Raw genomic sequence first — 23,884 nt, 5'->3', positions numbered from 1 at the left:
TTTTCCTTTAGATGTACTCTTGAATGGAGGAACCCTACCCCAGTTTCTGGATTCAGGCATTCTGTCTCAAGCTCCCACTCTCCCTCAATACAATCTACTGTTCTGAGTAATTTCTAATCCCCATTACTCTGGACTTCTTGCCCCATATACATAGTTTCCAAAGCTAAAGATCAGCAGACTGCATCTTCTGTGTTGTTCAATACTTTGCATTTTAAATCAGAGAGATACTCTTTTAAAAACAGCTTTGTGTTGTAATTTGCTGTTTTAATTATTTATAAACCATTGCTACATGTCTACAGTAGCAGATAAGGAAGACATTTCCCATGTATAACCTAGTAACAACATCTTGGAGGGAAGTATACTTACCTTATTTTCATATCTATGATCTATGTCCCTAGAATTGTTCACCATTTTGTGTATATCACATCCCTGCTATATTACCAATGGTGCTATTTGTTGAATGAATGAATGAGTGAATGAATGAATGGAAATTAATAAATGAATGTTTCCTAGCTTGGCAGAGCAATTTTAATATAAAGACTTTGTTAGAGATGTTTTATACTGACATATGATTCATGTGTCATATCTTGCTTAGTAAATAAAATTATGTGTGTTTTAGATTCTTTATCTTACTTGGATGATCTCCTTTTGAAAAATTACTTAATTCTCCATTATATTAGATGAATAAGTCTAGGATAATAAGACGGTATTTTCCTAAGTATATTATAGTTTGGAAACTGAACTTGACTTAAAGGCACAAAGAAATTATTCTTCTGCTAGACAAGCTAGGTAGGTATTAAACTACTTCTTTAAATGAAAATAATGTTATTAACTCCTATAAAGGAAATTCATTAAAGAAAGGTGTTTTTTTAATATCTGAAGATTTTTTAAACATTTTAAAATAAGCATATTTATCTTAAATATAATATCATAAATATAATAAAAAATAATTTATTTATATATAAATAAATATAATATCTTAATATCATTTAAAATCCATATTTTCTGAAGCAAAACCTTAATTTGAAACAAGCGTTTCATGGAAATATTCCTTAACATACAAAATAGAAATCATCCAAGAATGAAATAATTTCTATGTAAATGGAATTATTGTTATCATAAATTTAATTTTACAGAATTGTTCAACTCAGTTTTTACTTTATTCAGATAATAATGGGCTAGAAATTTAATCTTTAAAAATGTTATATATCATTACCCTTATAAGAAAACAATTATAGTGTCTTTCAAACATTCTATAGGTATTCATATCCTATTTTTTTGACACTTTAGTGTCACAAATATATTCCCACATCCACTTAAAAGTGGTAACATCCTTCTCTTTCTCACCATTTCTTTTTTGTTTTTGATATTTTTCTTTGTTGTTTAGTCCCAGCATGAGCTGCTTCATGATTGATGAAACCCAGCAGGCTGTTACAATCATTCAGAGAATAAGCTATGTCTTCATTTATACCTTATTAACTTAAATGCCAGAGTTCATTGGCATGTTACAATTGCTAAAACACAATGTGACCAACCACTTGTGGGGTGAGGAAAAGGACTGAAAATTTACTCAGAAATCTCTGTGTCTATGAGTATCTGAGATATTAGTTATGAAGATTATCTGGCCCAGAATACAGGTTTTATCATTTTATAAATCCAATGGCAAATTTCACAGTCACTCAGATTATTGTACTTGAAGAACAAACACAAATCTGATAACATCACGTCTCTCGTTAGAAATCCTATTTGACCCCACTGAAACTCCAAACTCATGGTCGTATTCCTCTTTACCTGACTTAGAATTCACGGTCCATTATTATCATTTTTTAGCCCCAATTACTTTGCTGCCTTCTGGATGTTTGCCCCTATGCCACTGACAAGCTGAATTAAGATGCACAACATGCTGACAAGGATCACTTTAAATTTATGACTGGTAATTTTGAGTGGTGTCAGATGACAACCAAAGATTGCTGCAATACGGTTTTATTCTATTCACTCTCTCTTGTTCTGGATGATTATTTCATCCTGTTTCTCTTTTCAAGCCTCTAATACTTCTTCTCTTTCCATATTCTCAGCTGATTTGGCCAATTTTTTCCTACCTCACTGGCAAAACAGCCATTAAATGAGATCTTGCAGAAGTTCCTTATCACACTCACTTCCTACAAAAATTTCCTTCTTCTTGGAAGCCTTAAAGTTAATCCTTTCACCTGTGCATAAAAACCTATCCCTTCTCACCTTTTCAACTAGATTGTTTTTTATCAGTTTTCTCCACTCTATCTGGAGATAGATATATTTTGGATTTGCTGGATTATTCTACCAACACACAAAAGAGTTATTTTTTTTTGTGGTTTATGTAAATTAACAAACTGAAACACAAAATTAAAACTCCATCTTGAACATATAACCCCCCTTCTGCTACAACTTCATTTTTGTGCTCCCTTTTTAGAAAAAAAATCTTAAAGAATTTCCTATGCTCAATTTATCCTATTAATTACCCTGATTTTATTTTTACTTAAACCTCTCAATCAGGCTTTTTCCCTTCACTATTCCTATCAAAAATTCCCTTTTAATGTTCCTACTAACTTCTATATTATTGGTAAATTTGGTGATCAAGTCTGAATTCACATAACTTAAAATTATCAAAAGCTTTGGTACAACTGACCTCTTTAAATTCCCTGAAATAAATTAAGTGTGGCATCAGGTAGCGAGGTGAATTCTGTGTAGTAGTCACAGTGGTAGGTTTAATATGTAGAATCAGAACGTTTACATCCCCAAGCCAACTCCCTCTCATGAAATGAAGTTAATGATGTAATTAAAAGAAATATGTAGTTGGACCAAACATAATGTGATTAGATTTATAAAAAAATTGAGGGAAGCTTGATAATGTATGAAAGGAGAAGGTATCTAGGGAATACGGGAATATAAGTCCTCCAAGGCATATCAGAAACTATGTTTCCCTTGCCCATAATAAACATAGTGGTGTATAAAAACTACTTCATAACCATTAAAGTTACTCAGATCTATGTTTTTACAAGGATTATGTTACAATCATAGATTATGTAGAAAAAAACTCTAGGTTCTAAACAAGATATAACTTTAAGATAAGATAGACTATTATGGTCTAATAGCTAAGGCAGACTTCCAATCTTTAGTTATTTCAGGACTATCATTATAATTTTTATTTTTATTTATTTATTTATTTTTAAAAAGATTTTATTTATTCATGAGAGACAGAGAGAGAGAGAGAGAGAGAGAGAGAGAGAGAGGCAGAGACACAGGCAGAGGGAGAAGCAGGCTCCATGCAGGGAACCTGACATGGGACTCGATCCCGGGTCTCCAGGACCATGCCCTGGGCTGAAGGCGGCGCTAAACTGCTGAGCCACTGTGGCTGTCCCTATAATTTTTAAATAAACACAAACATTGCTATCTTTGCACAAACACAACTGCTTCCCTTACACATAGTTAAAATAGACACAATGGAAATTGTTTCCCTTGGAAACATTTCATTGTATACATTCAGAAAAGAGTTTTGGAACTACTTCTTTCAATTTTATGGCTTTCAAATTTTATTTTGTTTATATGAAGTGTTTATATATTCATATATCATACATTACATATTTATGTATTATTATAATATATATTATTATATATTTTTAAAATGTTAACTCCACTATACACATTTCCACACCTCCATTATCATACACAGTTGCATTAAACTTACAAAAATATATGTAATTATACTTTTACTTAAAACACCAAATTTGCTAAATACCATTACAAGTTGGGTATGTATATATGTACCTACATATCCAAATAAGAAAAGAACATATTTGCCCTGCCATTGCTTTGAGCCATTTAAAATGTTCTGACTTTATTTTATGTAACTAATGCTATTTATGGTGCATAAAAGAGGATTCTCATAGGAAACAAAAGGTGTAAGGTCATACACTAAAGATGTTAAAATGTGTGCAAAGAAAACCTGTTTAATTTTCAACAGCATAGGTGTGAAATATTCTCTTTTCCCCCTGAGTTTATTGTTTAGTTATGAAATATTTATGATAGAGGCAAAAGTAAAAATGAGAACACTGCAATGGATGGAAAATTAAAGGTGTTGAGTAAACTTGATTGATTCTAAAACAGAAGAAAAATCAAATAAAAAAAACTATAAAACTCTTGTCTTAGAGATAGAAATGCATTGAAACCCAAATGCAGTAGTAGATCTTCCCTGGCTGTAATATTAGTTGGCTTACAGTATATTAATAGACAATATGAATCGGCGTCCTAATCTTGGTATACTCTTTAGCCTTATTTTGGAGTGTCAAAGGACTTCAGAAATGACAAAATTAGTTCAGACACGCACTTAAAATAGCAACAATTTACATACACACACACACACACACACACACACACCCTTATCTAATCCCGAAGATTTTATTGCTATTGGGTAGAGCTAATTATCCTTCAAGTAAATGACCTTTTGTGTCCCTTCCTTGTTTCTCTAACACTGTTAGATAAAAACAACCTGAGAAATATTTTTTTTAGGTTAATCTAAGGGAATAAAGCCAGAGAGAGGTAAAACGGGCTCTTTGGCAATTAGTGAGTTTTCTCACATGGAAAACGTCCTAGCGTAGCCCACACTGTCACTTGACTGGAAAATGTGGAAGGATTACAAGTGTAATGTGCCTAAATTACACATTTACAAAGTTGAGATGTAAAAAAAGGAATGAAAATTTAAATTTCTCTAAGTGAATTTAATCTAGCCTGTTTTCCACTTACATTTGGGAGTGCAACATTCCAAACTAATGGTAAACATAGTGCAAGGTTTTCCTTCCTTCTTCTCCTGCCACCTCTCTGCTCAGTAGAAACCTAATTTGCAGAGCTTCATGTACTTTCATGGTATCCAGGGAAATAAGACATATGGTTCATTATGGTCCTCTGTCCCCTACAGGACTTTGCAAACGTACATAATCCTTTCTGGTATTTGGCTGTCAGGAAAGTTTTGTGCTGCCTTTGCATCTCTAATGGTCTGTTAACTCTTGCTTTTCTGATTTTTTCTGACCTGGCTCTCTGGGCATAATCTTTTTTTCAAACATGATAGCTCTCCAAATTGACTAGCTCACAGGTAGCCAATTTTTAGTTTCTCTCAGGAGCATAGGAACTATTTAAATATACTATTATATACTGTTCTGGGAGGCAAAACTCTGTGTATCTGTTTTCAAGCTCATATATCTAGTTGTTTTATAATTATCCCACTGAGTTGCTATTTAACTTGGCACCTCATTTCCCTGTTTTTCAATTGTTCTGGCAACAAGGCAGATGTTTAAACTTCTCTAGGAGGTTTACAGTCTCCCAGATTTTTTTTTTAAGAAGCCAAAGGCATAGTCTTTAGACATTCAGGGATCCCTAAGCCTACCCAGGTTTCCTTCCTCCTTCCTGCCACTTAAGATTTAGTCTAGCAGAAGACACGGATTATTGCACTCTCTGGAACATCATCCCATGTCTAAATTTATTACTTTGTTAGTCTTTTAATTCTAGACTTGGCCCAGAAATGGACTTTATCTTTTCTCTGTGTGACGGAAATTAGTTGACACTTTTATGCATGTTTTCTAATTTGTTTCTATGGTATACACTATGCCCTTAGAGTGGTCCAAAAGAAATGTCTACATTCTAATCTCTAGAACACATAAATACTATCTTATGGAGAAAATCTTTGCAAATGTAATTAAGAATATTGAGATAAGAAGATCATTTGGGATTATCCAGTAGCTCTAAAAGCCATCACAAATATCCTTATAAGAGGGGGGTTGAAGGAGATTAGACAGACACTCACAGAGGAGAAGACAATCTGAGGACACAGGCAGAGACTGAAGTGATATGACTATAAACTAACGAATGCCAGAAGCCACAAGAAAGTGTAAGATACAATGAACAGACTGTCCTCTAGAATGTCTGGAGGAAGTACAACATCTTGATTTTAGACTTTTGGCTTCCAGAGCTGTGAGAGGATAAATTTTTGTTGTTTTAAGGCATCTTGTTTGTGGTAATTTGCTACAGCATCCATGGGAAACTAATACAGCCTAACTTTACCAAGGTTTAGGTTGGATAGGTAAAGACAGCTAAAGAAAGCCTTTTAAGACAAAAGGTGTATGTGCATGTGTGTGTGTATGCGTATCTCAAAATGTTCAGGTTCTGTAAATAAGAATGTGGCTTCAAAGATTGTGGCGGCTATTATGAATTTGGAGATCTGTTCAGAAATTCTGCATTAGGCCACGTTTAGGCAGAATAAGGCTTCTTAAACGTGTCCATGTTCTAATCCCAAGAGCCCGTAAATACAATGTTACGTTTCATGACAATGAGGAATGAAGGTATGGGGGAAATGAAGGTTGTTAATTGGCTGAATTTAAAACAGTGAGAATATCCTGGGTTTTCCCATGAGCTTAAGGTCCTCACAGTCATCTTTAAAAGAAGAAGAGAGAGGCAGAAAAGTCAGTGTCAGAGTGCTATTTATGAAAAAGACTCAACTATCCATTGCTGGCTTTGAAGATGGAAATGGGTCACAAGCAGAGGGATGTAGACAGTATCTAGAAGCTGGAAAAGCCAAGCAAATCAATCTTCTCATGGAGCCCCCAGAAAGAACACAGCCCTCGTGACACCTTGATTTTAGCCAAAACTGATTATGGATTTTTAATCTCTAGTAAGATGTCTCAAATATTGATAAATTATGTTATATTAAACTATCCAGTTTATGGTTATTTGTTACAGCAGCAGTAGAAAACTATTATAAATATCCACCAGGAATTTTATTTGTTAAAGATAGCCAAACATACTCTTTTCAGATAAATATATGTGTATGTATATCTTAAAATGCTAAGCTTTTGCAAACAACTTGGTTTCAAAGGTTGTGGTTTCTGCTATGAATCTGGAGCTGTATTAACAGAAACTCAGTTGACCTCTGCTTTAGGTTATTTCTACTTAAGCTCAAAGGTGCTGTTCACAGTAATCTATCGCTGCCGTATGAATCAGGGGAGAAACATACTGGATACAAGGAAGGACTAGGCCAAGATCATTCACTGAAATTCTACCAAACTCTTTCCATATTCCTGGTCTCACAAAGAATAATTATTTCTGTCCACTTGTCCTTCTCCCTTCCTTATCGAAGAAAGTAACATTGATGTCCTATTTCTAAGCCCTGCCAGCCAATTTAATATTGATAACTGAGTATTCTCTTCTTAGGTACTATTTTCTTGACATTTTTCATTTTCCATCAAGCAAAGGGAAAGGGCATTGTGCTTTTTTTAAACCATGAGGAAATGATTCTCCTTCAATTGTTAGGATTCCTGGCTTGGCTAAGAATTCTTGTATATGTTACACAAACACTGTTAGATGAGGCTTGATACTTTTTTGTTTTGTTTTTAAGATTTTATTTGTTTATTAATGAGCAACACAGAGTAAGAGAGGCAGAGACATAGTCAGAGGGAGAAGTAGGGTCCCTGCGGAGAGCTGACACAGGACTCAACTGGATCCGGGGTTCATGACCTGAGCCAAAGGGAGATGCTCAACCACTGAGCCATCCAGGTGCCTGGAGGCTTGGTTCTTTCAGAAAATTCAAAACTGTTGAATTTTTCCGCAAATTATCTCAAATCTACCCTTTTGTAGTTTTCCCTCTTAAATATCATGGTTAGTTTATTAGAAAATAACTGTCTTAATGTAGAAAAACAATATTAATAATCAAGAGTAAGTGAGGGGTATTCTTATAGGCAATCTCCATTATCACTTAGATGTTTATCTATCCAGACCACCTTAAATACAAATAAACCCAAAATAGCTGGCATCAGAGGCACATATTCTTCTGAACATTGATTTTTTTAAATTTAATAGATACATAGAGGCATTATTATATAGAAATAGAAAATAAAACTTTATTTTTCATGAAAATCCAAATAATTATTGATTTCTAAGAAAAATTTAGAAATATTTTAAATTAATTTATATTATATATATAATTTTGAAATGTCTTTATTTCATTATTTTACATTTAAGAACATGTGATAAATACTGAAAAGTACAGTGAGAGTTGGTTCACCTTGATAACACAGTTCACATTAGTAAGGCACCAGTAAGAAAATAATTTCCTATTTTGAAAGGGTAAATTTAAAGACTAAAGAAATGGAAATAGAAAGAAGACTGTAGTAAGCATAAATAATAAGGACTTGGAATAGTGGCAGCAACTCAATAAACAAATACAAATCTTTTGGTGCTCTAATATTTTAAGATATCTTGCATGATTATGACTTTTTTTTTTTTTTTAGAGAAAGGGTGGGGTGGAGGGATAGGTAGGGAAGGGGGAGAGGGCAAGTGGGAAAGGGAATCCCAGCACAGAGCCTGAGGCAGAGCTCTATCTCACAACCAACCCCTGAGATCATGATCAGAGACAAAAATCAAGAGCCAGACATTTAACCTACTGAGCTACCCAGGCACCGCCATGATTACAATTTTTATAGAGAGACTATGTACAAAGAGTTATTAAAATTTGAGCATAGAAAATAGTTTCTGCTCTTACTTTGGTGAAGGAGAATTAGAGAAAATAATAGGAGAGGAGTCTTACATTAGATTAATCTCTAAAATTTTATTGAGTATATCCATCCCTTTCACTTTGGCAAGCTTAAAGACCCAACCAGCACTCTGCCCATCGATAGAGACAGACGATGAGTAATACAATTATTCAGAAAGGATTCTTCAGATACCTCCAGACAGCTTCACCTAAGGAGGAGCCCATTATTTCTGAAGATTGAAATACTGTAAATAATGAAACTAATTTCAATAAATATCGACTATTAATATTCAGTCTCCCAATTATTAATCAGTTGATTTAGCACATTTTTTATTTCAATCTTAATTTTCTTCTATTACACTCAAGTAGAATCCTTCATTTTCATCCAAGATGATTTAATTGAATGACCATTATTCTGAGATGATTATTTACATTAAACACAAAATAAATACCACATTACTTCTCTTCTTCTGTGCAATAGCCATAGCATCTTGTGATGAGCCTCCCGAACTACATAGCGTTTGTAATTTAAAAGTTCTCCCAATCAGAATGGACAATTTTCTATTTAGTATTTTATGATTCACAAAGTAAAAATACGTATTACTGGATTAAATATCCTCGCATTCATTCCTTTCCCTGTCTATCTAGGGTTGCTCAAAACATACCAAAGGATACAAGCAGTGTAATCAAGCCCACCCCTATGCTACCAGAAGCGTAAAGGTGTCACATGACCAAGTCCTGTGGTGTAAATACATTAATTGGTGGGGAGGCCTACTACAGTCTGCTTTTGATGCTTATACAAAGCTGCTAGCTTACAATTCACACTAAAAAGAGAAAGGAAACATGAAGCTTTATTGTAAAAGGGAGAAAAATAAAGGAGATTTAAAAAAAAACAGCTTATCTGATTTCTTATCTGTCAAATTTTCATCCCTCTTTTACTTCTAGCCCCTTCTCTGTGGTGACATGAAGAAACATCTAGTAAGTTACCACCAGTAAAATACCACTGTGTTAATAGTGAGTGTTCTATCCACTTGGCCACAGCAGTTCTTCCAGAGGCAGAATTTTCCTTAATTACTGACAGAAGGAGCTTCTTCAGGCAGTGTCCATTTAGCTGGATATGAGGCAATGGGATTGGCAGTCGTGAATGAAAAAGTAAAATAGTGAAGACTAAATGCTGGCAATAAATACAAAAAGCAATTCTAGTAGTACTAATGTTGTATTTTTCTTATAATTTGCAGTTAAGAACTGTAGCCCAAGATCACAAATGACCGTACAATTAATACGTACAGCAGTTGGTTATCACTAGTACCATTTTATCGAGTGAACAAAATGACTGAATGGGCTTCGCTACAGCAAAAGCATGTGGAGATATCAGCTAAGCCAAAGCATCCCAATCATACAGATTCCATTAAGGCCCTGCTGAAACAAATCTGAATTTAATTTAAACTCCACAGGAAAGGGTGCTCGTTGCTCTTCGACTGCTGCTTTTGCCTCCACAGCAAGGACTGGGGCTTTTTATCAGCCACCTGCTCTTCCACAAAGCTGTCTCAACTGAAATGGATATTTTGTCTTTTTATGTTTATGGTTTTTAACAATCAAAGTTCATGATCCAGAACCACTGCAGAGATATTGCTGAGAAAGAAAAAGAGTAAAACCTTCTTAATATCTCGAATCAGCTTAAGCAAGATAGGAAGATTTATGAGTAGAAATCATTACTTAACACTTTCTGTGTTGGCCGTGAGTAGAAGAGGCCAATGCCATTGCTGCTCCCTGGCTTTGTGCGAAGTATTTTTTGAGTAAAGGAACACAATTTCCAGTAGGATGCTTCTCTTCTGCTGGAAACATTCTATACCATTCTATACCAAAACATTCTATACCATTTTTTTGAGTTAGGATAGACTAAAGAAGGCATTTTTTATGGTTGCAGGGGCTCAATCAAAGTAGTATTTAGCATAACCCTTCTAGGACACCTGGGTGTTTCAGTTGGTTAAGCATCTGCCTTAGGCTCAGGTCATAATCTCAGGGTCCTGGGATCAAGTCCCACATTGGACTCCGAGCTCAGCGGGGAGTCTGCTTCTCCCTTTCTTGCTCCTCCTCCTCCCCCACCCACCCCCGCTTATGCTTTCACTCTCAAGTAAGTAAATAAACAAATAAATAAATAAATAATTTTGAAAAATTAAATAAAGCATAAGCCTTCTTGTTTATGCTATATTTATATACTGCAGCCACTAAAGTTATTTCGGATGACAAAAAGTGTGGAATTAGGGCCAGCTATGTTGTATTGGAAAACACTCTGGACCAGGAATCCTTTTTATCACTTACTTATAAGCTGTTCTCTTTACACCTACACAGAATCCCCTTTATTTAGTTTTCAAATGCTATGACTTACAAAGTATTTTTCCCAGAAAGATTTTCAAATTGCCTTATAAATTTTATCTCTCCTGTATATTTAGATTCCATAGACATTTTGTACTAGTACATACTCAATATATATTTGATGGATTAAATGTTATTCTTAACATTGCCATTGAGAGAATATAGAGTTGAATAAAACTTAATCCCAGCCCTCAATAACATCTTAATATGAAAATGGAGATGATGAAAAGGAATGTCATTTAATGAGATAAACACGTTCCATTGTCTTTTCAGTTGGATTAAACAAAATGTGTAAGAGTTTGAAAGATTTATAAATAGATCATTTGGATTACAGTTTAGTGAACATTCTGGCTGTATAGAGGCAGATGAATGCCAATAATGACAAAAGCAACTTTAGGCAAGTAAGAGAGGACTGGAGAGGTTTGAATACATGAGTGTCATAGTCAATCTTCAAAATTTCCAGAATATACAACAGCCAGTAGCCAGCAATTAAGCTATTGCATAGGTGCAAAATTATCTCTATAAGGGTCATAACAGTAGGGATGGGAAGAAGTTAAATGCACACGTTAAGAAAGAGTTAAAAACCAAAGAAATATTCCAAAGATAATAAGAGAATTAAACTTAGAAAACAAAGCTCTTAAAACAAGTAGATAAACAAATGAGTAGTACACTGTTATTTGAAATCACTCTTTATAAAAAAGATCACAGGCATAATAAATACATAAATAATAAATAACTTAATAAACAGAATATGTCCAATTGTCTAACAAGTTCAGTTTGGAAAGTCAAGAAGCATGAGGGAGAGTTATGATTAAAAGATTAAATCTACTATATTACTTTGAGAAAGAGTGGCACTACTACTGGAAATGGAGAAATCTGGATTTTATAGCTTTTTTGGAGGGAAGATCATTAATTCTGTATGGAAAATGCCAAATTGGTAGTGTCAGGGATTCCAGAGATTTTCATAAGGTTGTTTAAAATGTAAGTGAGAACACAAATATACAGATAAGTGATTAGTTTAATAAAGTTAAAAATGAAAGTTTGAGGCATGAATGAGATCATAAAGGAAGGATTTTTAATAATTGAAGCAGAAAGGGCCAAGTAAGAGAACCTTATGAACATATGAAAAATTCTCCCGATTCCTGAAAGAAGATCTCAGAAGCAGAAGAAAATATTTTCACTGGGTAGTTAGAAGAAAACAAAAACAAAAACAAAAACTTTCTGTTGTTTGTTCTATTGTTTTGTTTATTGTTGATTTATCATCAACATGCTAACAGTTTATAAATATAGGTATTTTCTCTTCATAAAATTTAATGGGAGGAATACAAATGTAGAGCAGTGAAAAGAAAAAAAAGGCCACATTTCCACATTTTTTTATATTAGCTCAGAATTACTCATCTGATAACCTTATATTGACGGCTAAATTCAAGCCCCATCCCTTGATCTTGATTTACTTTTTCTAGCACAGATCACGGATATTAGCACTTTTAAAATATCTTTCAGTCCTTCTAGTGTAATCTGGGGTTAAGAAGCCTTATAATCCATGATACATTTATTGTTGTTTCTTTAGCTATTAATAAATGAGTACTGTTTTAAGATGCTTAAGAGGCAAAAAGCCACTAAATTTATTCCAAAAGCAGATTTATATCTAACTCTTATAACCAAACATCTTAAAGTTGTAAATGGCTAAAATGTTTTCTAGATTTACAAATTTTTGTAAGAGAAACTTGAGACTCACAGACTAATTAATGGTAATTTTAACTATCATTTATGGAGCACTTGCTGTGACCCCGGGCCTGTTCTCAGCAGGTTGTATATGTTAACTGATGTAATGTTTACAATCAACCTATGGGAATATTCTTTACTCAGATGAAGAAACTGAGGAAGAAACATACACAGGTTATGTAACTTGCTCAGGGTCACACGTGCATTACTTGGGAGATCCAGAATTCCCTTCTAGGTTGTCCAGATCCAGAACCCACTCTGAGTTATAGAACATTCTCATAGCCCTATGAGTCTCCCGTCCTCTTGCCAATTTTCTTTCCACTGCGTGATGTTATCATTTCCTTGAGGTTAAGATTCTGGTAGTGAAATGAGCCTATATGTACAAAAGAACACTCTTCAGAGAAAAGCAACCAGATGAGTAAATAAGTTGCTATCTGAAGTGGTTCCTCATAGAAAGGAAATCATAGGCTCATAGGACATATTAATAAGTAATATAATAAATTCTCAATGAACTCCTTTACTTTGGAGTTAGAAATAATAGATTCTTTAATGTTAGAAAATGTAGGGCAGCACAGATGGCTCAGTGGTTTAGGGCCACCTTCAGCCCAGGGCCTGATCCTGGAGACCCAGGATTGAGTGCCACGTCGGGCTCCCTGCATGGAGCCTGCTTCTCCGTCTGCCTGTGTCTCTGCCTCTCTCTTTCTCTGTGTCTCTCACGAATGAATAAATAAAATCTTTAATAAAATGTTTTTTAAAAATGTAGAAAACACAGGTTTCATTTAATATATAACACAATTAAACTATTTGCCAATAAATGTATGATTTTTTTTTTTTTTGGTCCTAATCACTAAACAAGCTCAGCTCTTCTGCAAAACTTATTTTGACTGGAACAGCAGTAACTGACAAGAGGTATACAATTATGTGAAGATTTATTCACCTGTATGTGAGTGATAATCAAGGAAAGTGTGCACCAAACCTGCCTTATAAAATATTATCATAGCCAAGGTATGTCAAGGACAATATAATCATACTGAATTTTCTCTAATTTGACTCAAATGGGTTTATAATAATTAAAGATAATCTTTAAAAAATAACCAGAACTTAACCAGTTGTTTGGGAGTTTTGTAGAAAGATTTTGACATAAGTGGCAAGCAGTCTATTATGTATTATGTGCTTTGCAACAGCTTTTCAATGCACTAAGTTCCTAAGTTTTTTAGGTTTGGTTATTGTGGTGGTGGTCTCAACATCAATAAGACTATTAGAAAATGATGAACATAACCATCAAAGCTTGATTTTGATTCCCTAACAGAACTACATCCTTAAGTCTGCATAGATAATAATTCCTTAGCAATTCACCAATGAATTAATGTTAAGTGGATAAATTATTTTCTCTACTCATTGCACTAATTAGTAAGTTTGTTTTGTATTAGACATTGCTTGTTTTTTTAATGGCTATCAAGCAGCACAAATTATTTCGGTTAAAGAAATCAGGCCAGAAATTACTGGTAATAATAATACAAATAATTACAACTTCTAGAATTCAGTAGTTTCTAGGTGATATTGTATTAAGATTATACATTTTTAGCATTTTTAAATATAATGATTAACATTTTTAAATCTATGACATATGATTATTTAGTACCTCAAGGTATAAAAATATGATTTAAATCTAATTCTCTTATTTATTTTTCACTTTGTTGGAGACATGTGATTGTGTTATATTTCTCATATTAATTGTGTTTTTCTAAATTCTTTCCTAGTTATATGGAGTACGATAACGATAATATTTTTCTATGTATTAATAGTCATATATGTATATTCATATATACATATCCACACAAAAACCTTTGTCAAGTTTTTTTCCCCATAAATGAGATAAAACATAAAAAATGTTCAGTTTTCTTTTGTCACTTAATAGATTTTTAAGATCTTTGATTTACGTTCATAGAATTTTACAATTTTTTAAAGCACTGCCCTGCATCTCTACAAAGCAGGGGATATTTTTGGATATAAAATAATATATTTTATTATATCCATGGATGCAAAATAATAATTCCATATTGATAGACTGATCATCTCATTTTTCACTTTATGAATAATTGTTCAAAGAACATCTTTTTACTAGGTTTATTTTTCACCTTCATACATCTATCCTATTTGTAGTGCCCCAACACCTAATGCAATGACAAACAGAAAACAAGTATGATGGAGTTCAAATTATCTAAATCTTTGGAATGGTCATAAGTATTAAGAAAACCATTAAATCTTTATTTTATTACAATATATGCTTTATGAAAATTATCATGCTGTACTAGATAAAACCATCAATTATGCTACACCTTTGGATAACCAAAAGCTATAAGTAATTTTCTATTTTGATAATAGAATGATGGATACTTGTGTTTTTTAAAAACAACTTAAGAACTGGGAGTGTACTTTTTTCCTTCAAAATACAGAGAAACGATCATTTTGGAAAATTCACTAGACTTGAAAAAACCTGAAGGTATTTTGACAGTGTAAAGATGAACAGAAATAGATTCAAGGATCCACTTTTGATAATGACAAATTATAATTTGACTATAGATTCTATGAAAATAAGTAGGTAGAAAGGCATAGAAATATTTAAGATAAATCTAATGCAGGTACTAATAGAGTAAAAAGTTACATAGACATTCCCACTTGACATTTACTAAGTTTTTATTTCCTAGGTTTTCTTTTTGGTGCCCAAAAATATATGTTTTAAGCATTCTGACAAGAAACAGATTAGTTGTGAACTATTGCTAGTTTGCTTGCCTCAACTATGGCAAATAAGGACACATTCCCCTAAACTCTAGGTAGCAGGCTTTCTAGCAGAGGCTCCAGAGGGCTGATCAGAACTTGATCTTGAATTTGAAAGCTGACGGGAGTAATAAAAGATGTGGATGGATCAGCTCTTCAAGTTGAAAAAAATACAGAAAAGAAGAAATCAGAGCTTGGAGTTCATTCACAGACAATCATCCCAAACTATCTCCTTTACGATAAGTTAAATTCAGTGGTACCTCAAATCTATTTATCTCACACCCTCTTTTTCCATCTTGTTGCCATTTCCTGGATTATTTTAATTTTTAAAGATTTCCTTTCTTAACCATTTTAGATTTATTTCAATGGTTTGGAAGATGGGAGTGGAGAGAGAGTCAGAATTTAGTTTAGGAGATAAATGTGAGTTATAATTTTGATTTGTCCATTATATTTTTCGCAGGTCTCCATGAGATGATTCTTGCCTTAACTTTCATTTCAAAAAGTCTTTCACTAAACCAGAAATGTCAGAAGAATCTGTAAATCCACTCTTAAATATCTAAGTGCATAATTAGTAAACCTCTTACTGTGTCGTGTTGTAGTTACAACACGTTCAAGTTACAACACGACAAATTCAAGTTACTTTTCAGTGAGATCAGTTCCAACCCAGATTAGAAATCACTTTGACAAAATAGCACTCTTCATTTTCCTAGATTAATTCAGGTGTTGTAGCAAGATCAAGGTGCCATCCAGTTGGTTTCTGGTAAGATCTCTCTTCTAGGCTTATAGATGGACATCTTCTTAGTGTGTCTTCACATGGCCTTTTTCTGTGTGCATAGAGAGAGAGCTGGTGTGGCTTCCTCATCTTGCCAGGATACTTGTCTTATTCAATTAGAGCCCCACCTTTACGACTTTATTTGACCTTAATTACCTCCTTAGAAGTCCCATCTCCAAATATAGTCACATTGGTGGTTAAGGCTTCAACATACAAATTTTGAAAAAATACAATCCCATCAATAACAGAAATAATACTAAAAATATTTTACAACTGATGGATTTTAGCAACAACTACTCAGAATGGAGGACAAGAGTGGCTACAATAGGAACATGAGGGCCTCACTAGTCTCTACAAATTTTAAAACTGACTTTTATTCTAAATAAAATTAGTTTATTAGCTGTTTACCCCCATTAAACCAGCCTAAATTTGTCTAGTATCATTAAAATTGTACCCATGATAACTCCAAAGGTAATATTTACTTCCACAATCTTAAAAGTTACAAGTCAAACACAAAGACTTCTGTATAGCACAATAGTAATAACTGTAATACTTCTCAGCTGGATGCCACGATAATCTATAGGTAATAGCCATAGTCATCAAAAACTATTATTCTTGGCAAAAATTCAACTGTATCAGTGTGCTTTAAATGAAATGCATACCATAAGAAAGCTCTCATGTCTTTTCATTAGTTGAATCAAATTTCCAATTAAAAAGTAACCTTTCTTATTACTGATATAAACTACTATTGTCTCTTAAAATAGGCTTTATAATTTTCCTTTTCTTGAAGTTAACATGATCAGTTCATCAAACTTAATACATTTTTATACATTTTCAGCAAAAAGCACTAACACTTATTTGCAAGGTTAAGAAAAGTTTCATATTTAAGAAAATACAAAAATATTTATGCAAATGTTTGTGGGTTTTTTTTTTTACTTTTTGAAACATAGTAATTTTTCAGCTTACAGCTTAACATTATGTCTCCACTAATTACATTACACTTCCCAAGAATCCTACTTTGTGATGCCTCCTTATTAGGAGATTCTAATTGTAGCACAAATCCTATCTTTATAGCAGAGATATTGTACTTCCAAGTATTTATTTAAAACCAAAGTTTATAAAGTGTTCTTTTCCAAAAGTAATTCACCATTGAAATGACTTTTTAACATCTGTCTAACTTGAATCAGGCTGTCAGAGGAGAGAATAATGCTATGATGTGTGTCAAAAAGAGTAACCATCTGCCATGAAATCACTGACATCAAACGTGGGACATGGTGGTTAAGAGCAATGTCTCCAGAGGTAGATTACATAGATTTTAATTCTTGCTCTTGCAGTTATTAAGTGTGTACACTGGGGAGTGTTTGTCTCTTCCCTCATTAATGAATTTGGTACACGAAAAGAAGACCTCTATTTGGGATACCATTGTGATAGGATGTGTCACTCTTTTATGACAACAATGAAAACCTAAAGATAAAACAACTAGCTTGACTGAAATCTCCTCCTTATTCCCCGCTGAACAAAATTAAATATCATGACCAACTCTAATGACATCAGGGGAAAATGGGAGTGGCACACTTTAATGTTTATCTAATCATGTACTAAACAATTGCCATGTACCAGATACTATGTTATGCAATTGAAAATGTTATTTCTCCCAGTCCACATAGCAGGCAAGCAAACAATGCACCTTTATCCTTGTTTCACAGTGTCCCTATGAATCACCAAAAAATAGAAACACTCCATCATTTGCAACCTGATTTTACCTATAAATGTCCCCTCAAAAAACTTTGCCAAATTAAATGTCTTTATTTTCGGTTTAAATCATGTGTTCAATATTTGTATCTCTTAGATATACTGTATGGAAGTAGCAATGTACTTATTGTGACTGGTATGAATGTCATGGAACCTAGGCTCTTTCTAGCTGGAGTGTCTGAACTGGAATATGCCCTGGAGAGGAGTGAGGGGATTTGATTGGGAAACAAAAAAACATACAAAATGTAGTCTATTCATTCAATTAAACTCTTGCCTAATTTTGCCCAGGGTGAGCTTTGAATATAGCTATCAGCAAGAAAAGCCACTAAAAGCAGTCTGGACTTCCCTAATAAATATTTTAAAATACAGGAAATAGTGTAGAGCATATAAAATTGATATGATATTCAAAGTTCAGTAACTACAAGTTGATTTGTCCTTTGAGATTAAAGCTCAATTTTCCTCTACCTTTTAGATTACTGTATCTATATACTTTTTTTAAAAAAAGCTCTATTTTATGACATTTAATAAATTCCAATTATCATTAATACTTTAACAAACCAACCTAAGGTAACCTTAGTTTAAGAGTGATATCTTAATGTCTTAATGCAAATATAAGTTTTTATTTCCAAAAAGAGAAAAGAAATTCAAACCTAGACTTTTATTGCTAAAGGAAAATAATTGGTCATTACCTAGATAAAATGAATAAAATATGTATAGAGTTATTAAGTAATGTAATGTATTATTAATATAGTTTTTAAGTATTTAGAATACTCCATGAGTCCCATTTTTTTCCTTTTCTTTTCTTTTGGCAGGTAAAGATTTGTTTTATTGAATGACTGATATACACAACTGCCAATGCTTCTACGTAGAGAAAAGAGCAGTGGAACTTTGTATCTTGGTCTCTTCCTCCTTGGGCAGAATCTTTTTTATTGCCAGTTTTATTGAATTATAATTGACATACTTCTCTATATAAGTTTAGGGTGTGTGACATAATTGTTTGATTCACACTTATTGTGGAATAATTGCAGCATTAAATTTAGTTAGCATCCATCTCATATAGACACAATAAAAAGAAAAAAAGAAAAAAAGAAAAAAAATTTCCTTGTGATGAGAGCTCTTTGCCTTATCTATCATCTATCTATCATCTATCTATCTATCTATCTATCTATCTATCTATCTATCTATCATCTATCTATCTATCTTTATCCAAATCTATCATCTATCTATCATCTCCCATTGGTTTTGCTTTTCTAGAGAACCCTGACTGATACAACAACCATTCCCTAAAAAGAGATAATAGGACCAGTGGAACAGATAGTTATTAGCAGATAACAGACAGTATCAAAATAACATGGAAACCTGTACTACTTTGTATGGCTTTTAGGAGAAATATAGGTTGATGTTATCAATAAAATTGGAAAGTTTCTTCAACTTCAAAATGTTAATAGGTGGACTAATTCCTTTGGTGGTAATCATAGCTATTGGGAACTCCCCTGATAAGCCTTTTTAAGTAGAAGATAATTGAAGTAAAAAAAATAAAAAATAAATAAAATAAATAAAAAAAAGAAGATAATTGAAGTATGCTTATTAGAAAGATACTTCACAATTTCCTGTCTACAACAAAATATCCCCTTCTGTTTTTGAAATATCTCATTGCAAAGTGATATCTACATATTTTACATTTCTTATAAATCTGTGTGAATTATCTTCACTAGAGAATGATTCTATTAGGAATTCATTACTATTCAGAATACTTGCAAAACATTACTCCATGAAAGTTTGCTACTAAATACATTTAAGGAAGTTTTTATGGTCTTCAACTATTTTGAGACACTTTTGAGTTAGTAACTTGAAAATGATTGTTTATACACAATTTCTCACTCACAGAAAAGTAGTTGCTATATTGTTCCTGATGATAAATGTAGCACACATACATAGAAGAAAAATGGAAATACAAAAATTACATCATACACAAAAATTAAATAATAACTGGATCACGGATGCCTGTGTGGCTCAGCGGTTGCGCATCTGCCTTTGGCTCAGGACGTGATCCCACGGTCCTGGGATCGAGTCCCACGTCGGGCTCCCTACATGGAGCCTGCTTCTCCCTCTGCCTATGTCTCTGCCTGCCTCTCTCTCTGTGTCTCTCATGAATAAATAAAATCTTAAAAAAAAAAACTGGATCATATGCCTAAACACAAAAGCTGAAAAACCATTAAACTTCTAGAAAATAAAAAGAATATCATTATGATCTCAAGTTAGGCAAAAATTTCTTAGGGTAGGATACAAAAGCAGAAACCATAAGAGACCTAAGAAATGACGACGTAGATATCAAAATTTAGAACTTATGTCCTTCCATGATCATAAAGAAAATAAGGAATATGGATAAGATAAATTCACAGTACACAAATCTGGGGGGGAAAAGAATCTAACATTTTTAAATATAAAGTCATGGAAAATAAAAAAAAATTTAAAAAAAGAAAATCATGGAAAATGAACGCTGTGTATGTTATTACTCCCCAAACAGTACAATACAACAATATTTCCTAATGAAAGATTTTATGACCTTATATTACATCCCCATTTAAACTAATATGAATAATGCTCTTTACTTAAAATGCAAAATAGTGCAAACTCAGCTGAAATTCTATCGTTGGAGAAAGTTAGATTACAAAGTTATTATCTCAAAGTCCCAAAGTTAGTTAACTATTGACTAATTAGGTACCTGGTATAATTTATTTAAGCATATGAGACAACTTTTAATTTTTACAATTGTAGACTTTTTAGGAAGAAAATGTAGGGAGGGAAGAGTAAGCATTAAGGGTGAATTGGGAGAAAGGGAGAGAAATAGCATAATGCTCATTAATTTTCCAACAAGTTCTTATTGCTTGTGGGTGGTAAATTGAAAGATTTCCAGTAGTGTCAAAGGCAGTAACATAAGGTGTTTAGATAAAGGTTGTAAATGAAGTCCACCTTTTTAATTAGTCTCCTTGAATGTTGGCCATTCTAAACACGATTTTATTCCTGGCCTTTTTAACCTTAGCTATGTGTGCTAGATAGTACAATTTAATTTAATTAACACCAAATAAGAAAATTAAAGATTCTTTTTAATACCAAACATTTAAGCATTATTTTCTTTAAATTTGTATGAATTCAATGACAACCCCATACACCCACACACACAAAATAAGAGTCACCTAGAGAAGACTCCCCTCGCCACTCATGCTTATGCCTTGGCGAATCACCTTTGTCCAAGTTGACGTTCAGCTTGTGGGATGAAAACCTGTCTCATTACATTCTCCCAACCCCCAAGTTGTTCCAGCTGAGTATGGGTGGTTTCTATTGGTAGAGCTAAGAAAGACTTAGAGGTAAATTTGAAAGACAGTTCAATCATGATGTGAGGTATCTAACTCCCAGGAATATTAGATAGGTAGAGCAGTTTGACTAGCTTATACCCAAGTGATACTTACTTGATTTGTTAAAATTAAAGGCTATACTATTACTTCCACTTTTTGAGTATTAGAATGACATATTATAGAAGTAAAGAAAACTCCGCGTTGTAAGTAAATTCAATAGAAATTAAGATTTCCAGGTTTGTATTATTATTATGCAGCAGTATTTTATACCTGATTACTAATATTTATCTCTCAAATATACTTTATAAAGCAAAGTTTAAAATAATACATTTTAATGACAATACATTGATGGTGGAGAATTGAAGCAGTGAAAAGTATCAGGAAGACATTTCTTTATACAAACTGATTATCTTGCAAATATACTGGATTGTAAAATGTAATGAGAAAAATGAAACCACTAATGCTTAAAGTTAAAATTTTCTATGGATTTTTTAATATTATGAGCTCAACTCTAAGACAGGAAATAATTATTTTTGAATAACATCTATTTCTAAAGATTTATTTCTACATCTATATGAAGATTACATTACTAGTGCTCTGAGGTCATTTAAGAAATCTCTGTCGGATATCACTGTTTTGTTTTTCCTGCTACTTGTAAGGCAGACATATAGATTTCAGGTTTACATTTCAAAGTGCTTTTATAAAATGGCTCTAAAATAATACTTTATGTGGATTTTTTTTTACTATTTTAATGTACAAGATATCAGCAGGTTTGTATTACTAAATATACTTAAATAATTGAAAGTCCTTGAGTGCAATCATTGTTTAACAATGAACTCTGAAACTCTATCATGTCGCTAAATATTATTTTTAAAAGGTAATAATTTGCCTCATAAAGCCTGTATGCATAATCAGATGCTAAATATAAACTTTATCACTTAGTCACTCCTGTGGTAAAATATAAACAACATGAACATTATTATTTTAACCATTTTTAAGTGTATAATTCAGTAGTATTAAGTGCAGTCATGGTGTAGGATAAACATTATCAAAACTTTTTCATCACCAGAGACAGAAACTGTAAGCATTAAGCGTAACATTCCATATTCTATCTTCCCAGCCCCTGGTGACTTCTATTATACCTTCTGTTTCTATGAATTTGCCAATTTGAGAACCAATATAAGTGGAATCATACAATATTTGTCCTTTGTGTATGGCTCATTTCATTTAACATGTTTTTTAAGGTTCTTCTATGTTGTAATGTGTATCAGAATGTCATTTCTTATTAGGTCTGAATACTATTTTATTATATGTATATACCACAATTATTTATACATTTATCTCTTGAAAGAGCTTGGATTGTTTCCACCTTTTGGCTATTGTGAATAATACTGAGGTGTGAATATCGGTTTGTGTCTCTGTTTTTAATTCTTTGGGGTACATGCCTAGAAATGGAACTAATGGGTCATGCAGTAATTCTACATTTAACTTTGTGTGAGGATTCTCAAACTCTTCCTTAGCAGCTGCAACATTTTACATTCCCACTAACAATTTTTTTTATTAAATAATAATAGCCACCATAGTAGGGTTGTGTTATCTCATTATGATTGCGATTTGTATCGTCCTAAGGACTAATGTTAAGCATCTTTGCATGCTCATGTATTTATTGGACATTTTTATTTCTTTGAAAAAATATGTTTTTCAAATTCCTTGTTAACTTGCCAATTGGGCTGTTCATTTTGGTGGTGGTAGTGTTTAGTTTTAGGAGTTCTTTATATATTCTGGTAATTAGTCCCTAATCAGATATATGATTTGCAAATATTTTCTCCCATTCTGTGGGTTGCTTTTTTACTATATTGATAATGTCCTCCAGTGCACAAAAGCTTCTGATTTTGATGAAATCCAATGATCTAGTCTCACTTTTCTGTATGCTTTAGGTGTCGTATCCAAAAAAACACTCCTAAATCCAACGTCATGATGATTTTTTTCTATGAATTCTCCTATGGGTATTACAGTTTCAATCTTTTTTTTTTAGATCTTTGATCCATTTGAGTTCTTTTTTTTATGATGTAAGGTAAAGGCCCACCTCCATTATTTTGAATATGGATATCTATTTACCCAGCACCATTTGTTAAAGAGACTTTAAGGTAGTAACTCTGGAAATCTGGTTCTCCCACTCTAGAGATTGCTAATTCCTGCTTTTGAGAAGTCAGCAATCCATTAGTGACTTTTCCAAACTATTTTTTGTAAAGTATGTGTTCTTGTTTTGTGCAAGATACTGAAATTTTGATTTCATTATCTCTGTGGTCAGCTGGTAACTTGACAAATATTTTCTTTGATGTCTGGCTCCAGAAGGGGAATAGGAAAAAAGTGCACTGGTGTTTTACATCTGTCCATAAATGCCAAAGGGGAAAGCTGCTATGGCCTCACCAGCCAGCTGCTTGAGAAAGTTGAACCACTCACCCTACAGCCCATGTGGGGCTGAGAAATGGGGACCATGACAGGTTTATGAATATCACTCCTACCTAAGAGTGCCAGTCTTTCCTTTCACCCAGCATGCTCCAGTTGTTCTAA

Source organism: Canis aureus, chromosome 31 (genome assembly GCF_053574225.1).
Source record: "Canis aureus isolate CA01 chromosome 31, VMU_Caureus_v.1.0, whole genome shotgun sequence".
NCBI lineage: Eukaryota > Metazoa > Chordata > Mammalia > Carnivora > Canidae > Canis > Canis aureus.
The sequence above is the reverse complement of the archived record's forward strand: the minus strand, read 5'-3'. Positions refer to the sequence as shown.